The sequence below is a fragment of the Strix uralensis genome, chromosome 1 (genome assembly GCF_047716275.1).
Source record: "Strix uralensis isolate ZFMK-TIS-50842 chromosome 1, bStrUra1, whole genome shotgun sequence".
Lineage (NCBI taxonomy): Eukaryota > Metazoa > Chordata > Aves > Strigiformes > Strigidae > Strix > Strix uralensis.
Window position 1 is genome coordinate 1,314,058 of NC_133972.1, and position 16,334 is coordinate 1,330,391.

General features: G+C 38.7%; 1 long non-coding RNA gene across 1 annotated transcript; it reads left to right on the plus strand.

The window, feature by feature from the left end:
* Positions 1–12,446: 12,446 nt before the first annotated feature.
* Positions 12,447–14,937, plus strand: LOC141952889 (uncharacterized). The gene is made up of 4 exons (XR_012631796.1): positions 12,447–12,566; positions 12,652–12,730; positions 13,921–14,047; positions 14,294–14,937. It is a non-coding gene; the product is annotated as an uncharacterized LOC141952889 (long non-coding RNA).
* The last annotated feature ends 1,397 nt before the right edge of the window (positions 14,938–16,334 follow it).

A 16,334-nucleotide genomic window follows, 5' to 3' on the forward strand; every position in this document is an offset into this window, starting at 1 on the left:
TGCAACTGTTGGAAGGCACCAGAATACTTTGTTGCTCAAGCTGGACATGAGCAAAAAGTATCTGACAAAAGTCAATTATCTTGGACCCTATAAATGGCGACCACAAGGGAGACCCTTTGAGCTCTCCTCGATCGCAGCGGGCCTGTGACCAGCATCTCCCCTGAGCTGGGACGTCTCTCAGGTACCAAAACCCTTAAGATGTCGTCTGCTGCCAGAGCTGAGGGAAGGCCAGGGCGAAGTCCACCCGCTCGAGTCTCAATTATCGCCCGTTGAGGAATGCCAAGGCATTGGGAGTATTTGCTCTAAACTCGAGAGGGAAACTTTTCTTTGAGCTAGCTTCTCTTTCACCCGTTCTTTCTCTGTTTGTTGTGTGTGGGTACATACTTCATTCTACTGGATCCAGATACTTTTGTTTCTGTGTGTGTTTGTACGTTTTGTGTTCATTCTACTGGATCCAGATACTTTTGTCTGTGTGTGTGTGTTTGTACGTTCTGTGTATGAGCATGTATGTATGTATAAGTTAAGGTACTGTTAAGTAAGTTAGTGTGAATCTTGTCATTTTAGAATCTGTCAGTAAGTCACTTATCTTTCTTTCAACATTTCTGAATTATTTTGTAATGATAAATTGCTGTTAGTTATTAATAAATCTAGATTTCCTGCTAAACCATCACCGTGTTAATACTTTCATCTGCGACACGCTCCTTGGGTGTTGACCTGAGTAACTTCAGCCAGCAGTTGGAAGATTTCCCGGTGTTGCTCCACTTCTGCCAGAGTCCATCACTGCTGCAGAGCTGTTGGGGAACATGTAAACTGATCAGTGAACAAAAAAGATGTATCAGACCTTGCTCTGGAGAAGATGAGACATTCTGGTCTGGTGATGTTTCGTGGGATTGATGTTCCTCACCAACTGTATGGAGAAAGCAGCTGAAAGTGTAACATTTCAAATGGAATGTATTCAGCTATACTCACTCAGCTGATAGATGTAATTGAGCAACTCATGCGTCCTTCCCCTGTAACCACAACGGAGGGTTTTATCTGACCTTACCTAGCCATATTTTACACGCTTTGGTTACCCTGCTGTAAACTGACATTGAGATAGCACAGCAACAAAGGCTGTGGGAGACAAACTGGATAGAAGCAGAGCAGAGGAAAGCATTCATTCTGTCTGCTGTGCCAACTGATTGCAAGGATTTTTTCATAAAGATTTCCCAACTAAGATTTCAGAGGGTTCACATTTGGGGATGAGAGCTGCTCTTTAGAAAAGTGACTCCCCTCACCCCAGGAGCATGTGCTTAGAAAGTATATCATGACCGTTTTTGAGACTTGTAATGATACATACCCTGATGTGTGGAAGGATAATGTTGTCCTTAGGATCTAGATAGAGAAGATTCTTTTACTAACCAGTACAATTTCATCATCTTGGAGGAAAAAGAGAATCAGAGACAACTCATTTTTGACAACGACCTAATTTTAGAAGATTGGCATTTTTTGGTATAATAAATACAGTTTTGGGGTATGCTCACATTTTATAGGAAATTTAATCCACCTTCTAAAAGCACTTTCTGGCATCTTTGATTGCTTACTGCAACTTGAATATCTCTTCTGGTTCTAGCTTTCTGGTTTCATGATGGAAAATAAGGAAAAAATATTTCATGATATAGATCCTACAAGACTGGGGTATCTGCAATGGTGTTTTCAAGGCAGCAATAACAGAAATAATTTGAAGAAGTTGTTGTTGGGAGGTTTCAGATTTTATTTTTTTAAATGACTTAACAAAACTAACGCTAAAAAACCGGACTGAGAATAGTTCAGTCTAACAGTGGATTGATTTCAGTTTTAAGCCTTTTAAAATGTCCCTCACTCCCAGTCATGTGATCTGTTTGTAATTCATTCCACAGATGAATAAACTTTATTGTTATAAATTCATTATCCGGTTCTTCTGCTCATTTCTTTTTTTCTGTTCATCAGCTGCTAAATAATTTGACTTCAACTTAGATGTAGTTTACAAAAGTTCTGATGCCTCCTAAATGATGCCTTTTGGGCAAAACTGCAGATGTTCTGTCAGATAAGTGCCTGCTGTTAATTACATTGCATCTCTAGACACAGTGTAAAAAAGTGTAAAAAATAAAGATTAGAAAAAATATAGATTACATGTGAGCAAGCCAACCTGAGCACAGGACATAGTGTAATCAGATTACTGCTACCTGATCCATATGAACCCTCCTAAAACAGATGCTTGAATGGTCACTCTCAGTTGGCTTACATATTAAAAATAATTATTCATACAGACATTTTGGAATCTTGAAGACATCTTAAGCAACTTGTTCCAAACATGTCGGGAATGATGTGTAAGAATTAACATGCAAAGTTTCATACTGTTCAGTTTTGTTGTGTAGAAGCTGAGACATAATGACTGTGGCACAGAATATTTATCTAAAGATCAAACAATGTTTTTGTGGAGTCCATATTTTGTATGTCTTCTCTGAGCAAGAATGAATTTCTAGCACAACGAGAAGCTAGTTTCAGCTTTACTCATGGAGATGTAATCTGTTCCTTCACAGTCAGGTCACAAGAAGTATGAGTTATCTAGAACTAGTCTGTTACTAATTGGTTCTTTTGCCTACTGCATTGACATACTCCCTGTCCATTGGTATCAACATGATTTTATATACCTAACTCATATCAAGATAACCAGTTAAAAAGCATGACTGAAGTAATTCAATTTACTTGTCTATAATACAGAGTTTCCTAGGGCCATTTAAAACACCACAGGGTTTCTGAAGCATGCAGAAAAGCTGACAGTCATAACACAGGAGCTGCAACCTTTTAGACTGATAGCTGAAGATAGATTGGAAGCTCAAGGATATCTGTAATGGCTTTGGATACCTATATAGGGCAACCGAATGAAGTCACAGATGTTTCAAAATCTTGCTCTCTCTATTCCTCCTCCTCCCTTCCATTCCTCATGCTTACAATAGGGCAGAGTTGCAAACTAATGCTTGCTCCCTGAAACAGAGGACTTTGATGCAAGGGTTCAACTGGGAGTGTCAGCTCCTGCCTCCCAGTGCCTCTGGATGTGAATGCAACCTGGCTGACCAGTTCACCTGCTGATTCAAAGCCTAAAGGCTCAAACCCAACCTTCATATCCTATGGGAAGGTATTTGTAGAGTGCAGGAGTGACCCGTTCAATTCAACCTTGGATAATGTTCATCCCTGAGCATTTGCACTGTGTACTAGAAAACACCATCTTATTAAGGCAGAGTGCTTCATGTGTAATGGAAATAACCAAACCATCAAAATCATGGGCTTTTGCAACTAAAATTAGCTCACCATTTTCCAGTTAATATATATTTCCTTTTTTAAAAAAAAACACTGTGGTTTCACAATGCAGAAACACATTCTTTGGTATCATTTTGCTTTTGTAATCTATATAGTAAAAGACACAAAAATAAATTTTTAAAAAGGAAAAAAAAAAGGGGTGGGGGGTGGGGGGGAGAGATAAGGGGAAAAAAAAAAAAAAAAGCCACAGTTTCCAGACAAGAAGCATACTTACTATTCAGCGGATGCTTCGTGACCAGAATGTCTTTCTCAGGAAGTTTACAGATGCAACCTGTTCTACTGAAATGACCTTTACATGCCATCGGAAAAGAGTTACTGCAAAGAATACATGACACCAAATACATCTCCCAAAATCAAATGGCACCTCATCACGTAAATGTCAGTAGGCAAATCTTTTGGAAGGAATGATGATGGGCAAAGTCAAGTCCTATTGCACCACAGCGCAAGACGTGCTTCGAGAGTTCAAGCAATGTGCATTTATATTTGAAAAACTCCAACTATTTCTTTTGTCTTGTTTGGATTCTTTCAGGAGTCTAAATGATTGACAATCTCTAATTAGTGTCTGATGGAAACTTTGAAAATAACAGGCTCCAAAGGAAAGATAATGTTTAGCAGGTGATATTTAACGGTAAATTAAATAGTCTAAAATGAGTGGATACTTTTTTCTCTGTCTCATACACATTGCAAATTACTTTTTTCCAGTGGTCAGAGTAGACTAGGTCTCTGTAAATTATGAAATATGCCAAACATAGAATATATCTTACTTCAGAATAAATGTGACTTCCATGAAAAATGGGTCTTAACATTTTTAATTTCTACAATGGCTTTTTCTCCCCTACATGCTAATATACATATAAGAAATTAGGATGTTTAAATATAATCTCAGCACATTACTCTGAAACTGGAAAAGAATGGAGAAGGAGCTTTTCTATGACTCCTCTATACTGATATCAAATGTTACCATTCTTTGCACACACATTTTATTCTTTTCTCATGGACACTAATTGCTGTACATTCTGTAACAAGTTGAAAGGCAGATTCTGTCCCTAGAGTCTTGCTGACTCACATTATCATGTCTCCTTATTCAAGAAAGCTACAACAATTTAAATCAGCTGAAAATCTAGTCCCATAAATTGTTCACTCCAGCAAGATGTAAGATATGCCATCATTCCTAATCTTTAATTAAATTTCTCCATCACTGCATTAATGTGGAAACATCAGAATAAGGAATGAACAAGGCACTTGCTTCTTTAAATCGTTCTAAAACATTTATGTAAGTGTTGTTAAGGTAACCACTATGAATCTGTGTAATTCATACAAGAAACTATTCCATGTGTGGAATGACAAACATTCAAATATGAGCTAACAGAATAAAACATAATCATAGTCTCTGAAAAGCTTCCCCTAGAGAAAGGAAAACCTAACCTAAATATACAATTTCAAAGGAGTAGGGAAGATTAGTTCTGCCTTTCATGATCTTATTATTGACTTCAGCATAATAAGAGAAAATCTCAAGGCAAAGCATTGATTTTCCTAGCACACACAGACTCCATTCAGTTATTTCTTTGTGCTTTTATGTTGTCCCATTTCTCAGCTTGCGAATGATTGACTGTGAAGGTAATTTTCCCTAATTATTGGGAAAAGACAAGAATTACACTTCTGATGCAAGAACAAATGGATTTAAACTGGTCTCAAATAAATTTAGGCTACACTTTGTTAGGTATTTTTAACCACAGAACAGATTCTAAACCAAAGTTTTAGTAGGTTGGAGAGGGCAAACAGTCTAGTAAATTTTAAGATAAAAGTTTGTTTAACTGATAAATACAATTGTTTCAGTAGCAGAAGACTAGATGTGGAACAAGATTCCCTCAATAATCAGCAGAGAGAAATACATTAGATCCTATATAGGATGGTGTGAACTGCTCTCCTTCGGTGCCCATTTCTCTTATATCAGTTCACATGAAGCAGAGAAGGCTGCATTCAGCTAGACAATAAACTTGTGGATAGCTAAAAGTTGGCACGTGACAACACTGGCAACCCAGTAGATCTTCCATCCTGTAGCATGGTGCCCAACTTCACCATGGTCACAGAGTCCTGGATGAGAAATTCACCTGGCCCTTTTACTCTCATTGAGTACTTGGTCCATCATGACTGCAGAGTGTGTTTAGGGATTTTTCACAAGATTATTTGAGGTTAGACATTTTGTTCCCAACTAAACACTCCTATTCAGGCTCTACAGATACAAACAAACAAAACCAGAAGAAAAAAACCCCAAACAACCAATCCCTCCCAAAAACCAGAAACCAAACAAGTATAAAATATTTTCTTGAAAGAGATCTCCTCTGGAGATCTGTAGCCATTTTATCCAAGTCTGGGTATCTTTTCTCTAGCTATATTTGTCTGCAAGGAATCATTTTGTCTGATTACAGTGAAAGTCACCTGACGTTGTCTTTCCTTAGTACAGAATATTCAGTGGTAAGACAAGTAAGTAAAAAGAACAAATAAAAGTAGTGTCCATAAGTAAGAACCTGATAAAATCTGTATGTTAGGTAGCCTACAACCCTGACAAAAAGGATGAAAATAGAACCAGAACTCTTTTGTACAGTTATACTGAAGTTTCTGATCCTTTTGTCCAAGTTAATGAAGGAATGGCCATATTTCACATGCCATGACAGGACTGGAATAATGACCCAAAGTGCTGAAATTAGGCAGGAGATCAGAATCAAGATATTCCTGAGCCAAGAAGCCAACACGAAACTGAGCTTGGAGAAGATGCACAGGGCTATGAAAGCTGATAACTCAGCTGGAGTAAAGGCAGAGAAGATTGGAGGTCAGTTATTTTGTTATCGTTGGCCTGGGCTTAAATATCCTTCAGGCTGGCCTGCCATGCAATCTTTGGGGCATGACAAGGAAATTGGGATGTAACTGCAGATTTCTACTGTGTATCTAAGAAAGTATGGTAGGAAAATCCTTGGTCTTTTTCTGTAAAGTAAGAAGGACACAAGTGAAGAGTAATGATTTAGGTTATTTCTACACTGCAGTCCAAAGGCCTGATAACATCTGTAAACATATCAACCATAATATTAAAGAGTTTTCTCAAACACCAGTCTCTCTCATGACTCAAGGTCAATAGTTTTCATTAAAACTTACAAAACCTTTCCAAAAGTCCTGAATAATACAGACCTCAGCTCCTGCACTGATACCCCTGCCAGCTATTTTAATGCTGTTGGGAAATATATACACTCACTGCAAGATCACAATTGAATTGCACCGCCAACATACCTTTAGTCTTTGTTTTCCAAAAGAGCTGGACACTTAAATTTATTAATGCCCAGGAAACCAAACAGCAGCAGGAGGACCTCTGTGGCTCCACACAGTAACTATTCCAAGAGTGAACTGTTTGCTGGATACCAAGGCTTAAAATTGCCCCTATTCCCATATACTTCCCACATGTTCCCAGTCCTGACATGTGTTCAGAATTCATCCACATGGAATTTTGATCATGGGGTAAATATCTCACTGAAAGTCAAAAGGATTTCCATTCTTAAGTGACTAAGTAGCTTCTGAAAATACAATGTCTGCTCTAAAGGCCTTGGATCCCTTCAGAATAAAACATGACCATTAAGCCTCTCTCATAATTACAAACAGATGAGTAACAGACAAGTGTGGATTTGTCAAGTGGAAATCATGTTAGCAATGTTTAATTCTTCTTGTGCACTTTCTGAACAGGAAAGAAAAAAAGTTTATGATATATACTATGGCATCAGGAGGGCTTCTAACCCTAATTCTCATGACAGTTTTATGAGAAATTAAGGAAAAGTTGGTCTTGGTGAAATTATTGCAGACTGGGAATAATGCCATTCTATACCATGCTCAAGGAGTAGTTATCAGGGGTGTAATGTCAAAATGCAAATACACCTCACAGATTCTGTAGGGTTCTGTTCTGCATTTGACACTTTTTTGATGACCTGAATCATCAAAAAGAGAGTATGTTCATTAAATTGGCAAACAAAATTAGGGAGGTGTTGCTGTTAGCTCTGCCTCTTTGAACCTGCCTCTCCACGTGTCAGTGGCGCTCAGGTCGCAGAGACTAACACTGCAACACCGCAATTAGCCTGCCTCATTAAACCTGCCAATCCACATATCAGTGGCGCTCAGATCGCAGACTAATGCTGCAGGAGGTTAAGACCTTCACGGGGACATCAGTACAAACACCAATATGATGGATACAAAATGTCCGTTTATTAAACTGTGTATCTCACCTATATACGTTCACCAAGTACCTCCTTCGTGGGTGTGCCCTTAACATTTCAAGCCTATCCATCACCTTACCTCGTAACAAGGGAGGGCTACAGCTATTCCTTCCGTACATCGCGAGATCTTCCGAACGCCACTCCCTACAGGGAGGGACTACAAGAACACTGGAGGACAGGATTCACATTCATAAATGTCACAACACAGAAAAAAAAATCATCTGAAAGAAGGGGAAAAATGCAAAAGTATAATATCGTTCCATTTATCAGCAATAATTGACTTTACATGGAAAAGATGGGAATTAGCAAGTGAGACAGTAACTTTTCAGGAAAAGGAGTTAAAATGGATGAACAAGAGTCAGTGATGGCTTGTGCTTGTTAAAAAGGCAGTTACCATAAGGAAATGTATGGTCCCAAGATAGGAGACACTGTTGGTCGGGTTATATGTATGTGTAGTAGAAGGATGGTGAGGCACTTGAACAGGTTGCCCAGAGAAGCTGTGGCTGCCCCCTCCCTGGAAGGGTTCAAGGCCAGGTTGGACGGGGCTTTGAGCAACCTGGTCAGTGGAAGGTGTCCCTGCCCATGGCAGGAGTGTAGGAACTAGATGATCTTTAAAGCTTCCTTCCAACCCAAACCCTTCTAGGATTCTATGTGTAATCTGCAGTCCAAGGACATGATGTTAATGTAAATATACTCATGTAAACATAATTATATGCTTCCATACCATTAAACTGAATAGTGAGCTGCCTTCAATGGCATCACCATGACCCAGAGATGCTCATAAAGGAGAAGCTTGTTTTGGTACTCCAGAGATGGGGCCTGCCAAATGGTACTCAGGACCAGAACCGGATGTAGAAAAGATAGCCTGAATTATCTTGCCAAACTATTCACCAGTGCTAAGAACTTGGCAAGAATGTAATGTGCAGGAAAAAACAAGAGCCACTCAGTGGATCCCAAAAGAGATTGATTTTAGAAGTCAGGGCTCAGGAAAATTCAGTGAAAAGAGATGGCAGAAACTATGGTTATTTAGCCTAAGGAAGAGGAAACTGGCAAGGAATATATTAGAGAGTCTGAAAGTCTCTTGCAGGGAGAAAGTGAGCAGTCTTATCTGTATCCCTGATGAGTAGGATGAGAAGAGATGGGCTTAAATCACAACATGGAACATTCAGAATTTAGGAATTTTCCTATAATGAGAATATTGAGACACAGTCTAGGGGAGGTGTGGAGTATCTGTCAATACAGTGTTTTAAAGACAGGTTAGATAAATGGTTTTTAGGAATTATCATACGGGAATTATCCTGCTTTGAGCCAGACAAGGTTTAGATGCATTTTACAGTTTACTTTTCTATTATTCTACAGCCTGGATTACTGTAGTTTTACATTTTCATATGTGGAAAAGACAGAATAAGAACCGCTGTCCTCACTAATTTTCTTAGTCTCTCTTCAGTCATTCATCTTAAAAATATGGAAAAATGAAAATATGTAATAGTTGAATTCCACTTATTTTTAAGCAAATAATTCTGATTTTATGTTTTAAAATGCATTAATCATGACAGCCAAGTAATCCAGACTACTTTTCTGTGGTTTTGTAGTATCAATAGAAGCATGAAAGGGTCCAGGTTATTTCTGTGGTGAAGAAATGGAACTTGAATAGATGCATATGGAGAACATCCTGTAAAAGAATTTGCTCATTGTACACTGGCTTTCAAAGCAGAAGTGCCATTTCAATGCAAATACCCCTGGAAGAAAAAATTCTAATGCACTTCCGTATGAATTACCTGTGTATGTGTGTGTTTCACTTTGATAAAGAAAATTAAGCGAAGATAAAAGTTTCCTGAAAGCAGAAATGTGCAAGAAGGCAGATACGGCTTTCCATTCAGAATTTAAATATATTGAGTGGCTTAGAAACCTGATTAAGACAAAACACTGTACCTTCATGAGAGTTGGTGTGCTATCCTTGTAGTGACATGTGAGTTTGAATCTTGGGGGTGACATACTGCAATACCCATCAGAAGACATGCTCATCTCCATCAAATTTCTGCCCTCAAGATGTGTCTGTTCTTGGCCATTAGTCTCTGCCAGAAAGACCCCACCTCATCACATTGGTCATGTTAACCCCAGACCAGGATCAGACTCTTCCTGAGTTTGAGAATGGATGGACAGCATTGCCCAATCACTGAAAAACATGTTTGATTGAATTAAGCCCAGGAAGTCATTGAAGCAGTTCACTCCCTTTTCTGCCCACAGAATGGAAAGAGGAACAGAAAGCTGATTCATATTCCTGCTCAGCCTTGCAAAGAAAGTCTGTTTGTCAGGTTTGTTGCAACATCTTGGTGCCAAAGCTCAAGCTGTAAGTGAAGTTGTGCCAGCTCTAAACTGGCTTCACTGGCAAATAAAAAGGAAGGTGCCTATCTTCCTTCTTTGCTAGATTTTACTGTGTGTGATGGGGCCTGAGGTTGGGGAGGACACATTGGCTTTTGACCTTTTCTCCTCTCTGAGAGAAAATGAACTATAGAGGTGATATATGCACAGCCACCTCTCTCCTCACCATTGTCTCTCCCACACTCACTACAGGAACACGTCTGGAGTCAAACAACTCTTCTGGCTTGCAAGAACACATCATCTGCAGATTTGAATTCCTGAGGACAGTGCACAGATCTTCAGACACTGTGGTTCTTCCTGTTCAGACTGTATTTGGCCATCACTTCAAATACCTTCCTTCTCCTCATGTAACACCGGTATGATCACTGCTTAATCTTTCCTGTCAAGCATTTTTGGATGGGAGGTTATGTCAAGAAAAACGCATACACAATTGTCAATAGGTTTCAAACTTATTGAGCATGTATAAGTGTATTAAGGTTGATGGAGTTTTTTTATTATCAGAGCTCTTTGTAGCAGAACTAGTTTCACTCAGAAAATATGGGAGAAAAATAAAATTTAGACCACTGTCCTGGGACGGAAATGTCTTATCTATGAGGTTTAAATCACAGCTGAAAGTGAATAAGATCCAGTAGACTGCATGGGACAGCCATTTTGTCAGGCTCATATTAGCCTAGGTGTCTTCAAGAATCTGTAAAATGCCAGTAACATATATGCTAACAGTAGACAGAAGTAGCTGACAAGAAAAACCCTCGCGATCCCAATGACAGTAGGCTGATCACTGATGGAGGATAAAAAATGCAATAAGCAAAAAAGGGACGTAGTTCTCAAATTAGGGATTGCTTGAGTTGTAAGCCCAGAAAAGAGTAACTATGAAAAGAAAGCCTTGAGAATCCTTAGCTTAAGAAATCATCTTCCTATTTCCATGTACCTATTCAATGAGTTAAAATAGAATTTTATTTTAACGGTGGCGGTATAACTGCTACCTTCTTTGATAAATTTGGTCCTTGAAGCTTTTCCATAGTTTACCAATTCTCTGGCCTCCTTTTCCACTAAATGAATTTGGACATAACATCATCACTTCAATACAATTTGTGCAACCTGACTTTAAACTCTAGTTCTAAAATGCTTAAATCTGAACTGGTCAGCATAGATTCCCTTTAGCAACAGTGGAGAGAAAACACCTCCAGAGGGCAATTCATCTCCCTTTAATACAGTCATAATATGGTCACCAAATTAATAAATTTCTGGAGGCAAGTTTTTCTCTCTATTTTCTCTCTAATTTCTATAAAGAGAGCTTTCTTAAACTTAGACTAGCTTAGAGTTGCACACTTAACATTTAGGCATCTAAAACAATGAGATATGAATCACCACCTGAGTTACCTGAACCCCACTCTTCTAGTTTTGTGAAGTGCGAGACTGTGCACAGGTTATAAATATGCAATAATCATCTAGTAATGTTATTCTAAATGTTACATCTCATAGGCAGCAATTCCTCCTTTAAAGGAATTGTGCATTTTTTTTCCTTAAGCATTCATCAAGCAGGAGGTTAGCATGCAATAAAGGAGACAAGAAACACCCTTCAGAGACAGTGTGACAGTCCATTTGAATGATGATGTTAATGTTCTATGATTACAAGTCACAAACTTCTCCAAGGTACAATTTATGGTGGTTTCCACGCCTGTTTAGTTCTCCTGACGTGTTCTTCTTTATTTATAGAGCTGTTTAGCAGAGCCTGTATTTCTAAGTTTCATCTTTTATTTTTTTCTCATAAATATTATTTTCACCCTAGAGAGCCATGAACCTTTTTATTTTACTCTAATACATTAGGTAATGTGATAGTTACCCTGCTCACATCAGGAATGTAATTCATCTTTCAGATGCCAGCCTGATTCTGTAATAAATTTTCGATGTTTGAAGAGGATGGAAGAATGTTTTAAGAAAAAGCCTAAGGATGTTTATCGCCCAATGTAAAGGGAGGCTAGATCAACTGGACCATGGTTAAAATATTGCCAAAATCTACCCCGAGTGTCCTTGAGCTTTGAATAGGGAAAGCTTTGCATTTAGTCCTAAAGTCCTTGTTTTAGGGGAAATAAATGGGAACTGAGGACTACAAGCTGGAGAAGGAACTTGTCTTAGTTATGCACAACCAGACCTTTGCATGATATTTCAAAGATTTTGAAGATTTGCCAGAGATTTTCAAAGATTTCAAATTAAAGTAGGTCAGATTTATCTCTTTTTCTAATAACGCCTGATTCAACTAAATTTTCCACTAAACCAGGGAAGGTTTTTGCATTGTTTTGTTTTATGTTCTGTAGAATAACTATTAGGCAAGGTGTTTGGAATTTACCCAAGTACAAAGGGCAACATTGGCTGCCTCTTCCGGTTAAAGTGAACGTCTAAGCCTTGAAACCTGTTTCTAATATGGCACATTACATAGTGTCCATCTTCCTTGTTTAAATTACACTGAGATTTGTAAGTTCTTAGTTCTACCGTCTGTTCTACAGTCCTGTGAATCCCACATTTTTCAGCATTCACCAAACAACAAACAATGGGTTGGTTAAACTTGTTTCAAATCCAGCAAAGCCAAATGAGGTAAGTAAAGAAGCATGCTGCTAAGATATCTGCAAGATAAATACTTGTATATAAGAGTAAAATAGGAAATTTGTCATTATTTTAGAGATGCTGACTGTACGTGTTATTCAGAGCAGATTGACCTCTTACCCAAGGTTCTCACAATGTGGAAATAAGGAATCATGGTAGGTACACAAAATATAGATATTTTTGCTAGAGACATCCAAATCTGAACTATTTGCCTTCAGTCAATGGAAAGAAACAAGCCCTTTCAGAGGGCATTTCCTCCTCAAATAGACATCAGAGTATCTCAGACAAATCCTGGCCCGAATTCTCCTTTTTCTCACCACTGATTATTGCAAGGGTCTGCAGTGTGACTAACTCTGTTGCAGTCAGCTAAAGTCCGTGAAATTATTGTCGCTTGGTAGAACTGATTTTTCTATTCCATTCTCTGCTTGGGAAAACAAATGAGCAATTCTCTCATTCTCCAAACTAACCCAGAATATAGATGAGAGTTGCCTGCCAACTGTGGCATTACAGGATATCAACAAGTAATATTATCTTGTAAGCCCACTGACTGAGAAATGTCCAAGTGGTAACAAGAGAATTTAGTAAGAGAATTTAAAGCAGGTCTGTAGCGCATCAGACTATGGAAGCAAATGTTAGAAATTACCATCTGGTGAACTCCCACAGTTCTTACTGAGAGTGCTTTAGGATACAGTCTAGAAAGCCTTAAGCCATATCTACAGTGCTAGATGCATCCACTGCAGGGACATTTCCCTGGTCCCAGCCCAAATGATAAAGTGTATCTCATGTCCATCTGGTTTAAGATTAGCCATCGCTAAAGCACAGTGTTGTATCTACTTTACACAGCACTTCATAAATACTTTCTCTAGGCTCTGTAGAGTGCTCCTGTGGCCCTAGGAAATAGTTAACATTTTTTAAAGCATTTGGATATTTTTCCAATGTAAAGAGTCTTATGCAATGTGAAGGTTGTGTCACAGCCTGCAAGGCAAACGTTTTTATAGCATAAAACTAAGGAAATGCATTGCATGTCCACAAGTGAGATGGGGGGGGACGGAGGGGGGAGGGTATGTAGTCATTGTAATGACCACAGTGATGTCTGCTGTCTAGCAGAAATAGACTTTATCTATCAACATTTCATTGTGACTTTGTGCCAATGAAATCACTAAGGTGAAATAACGATAGCAAGGTATCCCACTAACAAATTAAATCTGTTCCTTTGGTTTTGCATACGAAGAAAGATAGAGAAATGTGTCTTTTCAGTGCAAGTGGAAAGATAGTAACCTCATTTAGAAAGTTAATAATTCTTATTTAAATAAAACACAAAAAAATGTCTTTTCTATACCAACAGAAGCCAAACTTTGGGATTTGGGCAGTGAAATAGTTTTGCAAAAAGGTGTTTTCCAGAAAGGTGTCTTCTACCAGTTGCTTAAACACCACTTCTATTTGGCCAAGACAGGATATTAAAAAAATGAAAGGTAAGAAACACCATTGCTTGTCAGTGTTTCACACGGCATGGTTTATTTTTGGCTTGCTGCTAGGCTACACAGTGTTGCCTGCCTTAACGTGGTTCAATGGCTTCAAATAAACAACCAGCAGTTCATCTCTAACAGGGACTGAATGTTGAGTAATGTTTGCAAATAGTGAATACTAAAGGGCACAAACATGGCTGAACTTTAGAATTCAGCTTGATGTTCATCATTTATTTTGTATTTGTTTTGCAGGAGGAATTCAATGAAACAATAATGACGATTGGTGATATACTGAAGTTTAAGAATGACAACTTTAACTCACAGATGCATGTACCAGAGAACAAATATAAAACATCACTGTATGCAAACATTCAGAAATTCCCTTTTTCGAGGCAAGTCTTTGTGTTTTCTATAGGTGTTTACCAATCCCATAGCTATGGTTGAATATTCACTCCCTGGAGGTTAGACAAGGAGAATCTTTTTGGAAACTGTGTGACAGCTGATTGAATAGCTGGACTTTTTTTCATTCAACGGTCACTTGGTTGTTATTGGCTGAAGCCAGAAGCACTACAGCACTAAATCAGACATATTAAGCATTCATCAAAGCAGTTGTGCCCACAGGCATGTGCGTCATGCCCTTTTGAATATTAATCAGTAATAAAAAGACTCATAACTTGGCCATGATCCAGGGATGGTGCTGGTCAAAAGAATTTTGAGGGTTTCATAACTGAGCAAATCCTTCACATGGCTCATCTCAGCAGTGACAGTTCTCCAGTGTCTGCCTTTTCATGCCACCCTGGTCTTAGACCATGACCGGTCCCACCACAGTGTGGGATGCCGAGGGTGCTGTTAGCCAGTAGATGTCACTGGTGGAGCACTGGGCTAGGAGACCCAAACCCCAGACTGTCCGGAAGACCAGCTGTAGACCTGTCGGCAAATAAAATACTTAATTATCTTCTGATGCACAGAGCTAAAAAGACCTTGAGCTTCAGGATTTTTATTTTTAAATTATTTTTATGTATTGCTTTGTCAGCAGTATGTTGTACCTGGGAGGAAGAATTTTCAGACTTGCATCTGTCTGTAAAACGAGGAGAAATTTTCTTCTCTTACACGCTTTTGTGGCTATTCTGGGGAAGAAATTGTAGGAGAGCAATTAGAGCCTTCTCTGCTCATTTTGCATTCTGCTCTTCTTACTGTGAAAGCACACAGTTTACACTGTGCAAAAGGCAAGAGCTTAATGAAATCTGTTATGGGTAAATGATGCCCAGTGCAGGTTCCTCTCATCATTTCCACCTGAATGCCCAGATGTCTCTCCATCAGAAAGTGCCATGTGTTGAAAGATTTATCGACATGGCAGTCCAAGACATAAGAAGATACTGGTAACAGCACAACCTCAGCAACACGGAACTCAGCACAGGAGTCCATGTGACCTTTACTTTCACTGAGGCATTAACGAAATAAAGCAGGATAAGAATTTACCCTCTGAATCCAGAGTCACAACGGCCTCCAAACTACGGGCTCCAGACTCAGAGGTTTGCTGTGGTTATTGTTTTGGTACTGAAATGCTGTGCAAACCCAGAACCCAAAGGTTTGTTTCCACCTCACAACTTATTAAAAAATAGAATTATATAACAATTAATAACAAATAAAAGAGTACAAAAAAAGAAGCAACAACAGCATGGGATTGATCTGACTAAATAAATGTGGATTGTCTCCTAGGCTGCCTTTCAGGTAGAGGAAATCTAACCAGGATATTCAGAGGAGTGCAGAGCACTACAGGTCCTAAAATAAGTGTCTAAAATAGACTCAGTGAATTGTGACATGGAAAGCTGGGGGTTTTTTATTCAATCAATTTTTTGAGCCCTGCAGCTCAGACAGAGACATCTGCACAGAAGGTGTCTAAACTCAGAGGTCTCCCACCAAGAGAAGCACAAACAAAAGGCTGGGCCTGAAAATACAGTGTGTGGAAAAAAAGTGATTTCCACTATAAACAAGCCCAAAAGTGTCTACACTCAAATTCTGATACAAGCTATTAATACCTGTGTCTAAGGTGAGCATGATCAGGCCCCAAGCATAGTACTAATTCTAACACTTTAACCCAAAGCTGAGATCCTGACAAATCATCCCAGGAAACAGTTTAATTTCACTGATAACTTTTTCCTATTCAGATTAGGTATTACTTTTCACTGTGGCATTAGATATCTAGGTCAATAGTTTAACTTCAGTTTTCATTTACATTAACTTTGGTTTAACTTCAGAGGGTGGAGGGAGAGTGAAATAAAAATATCATGTT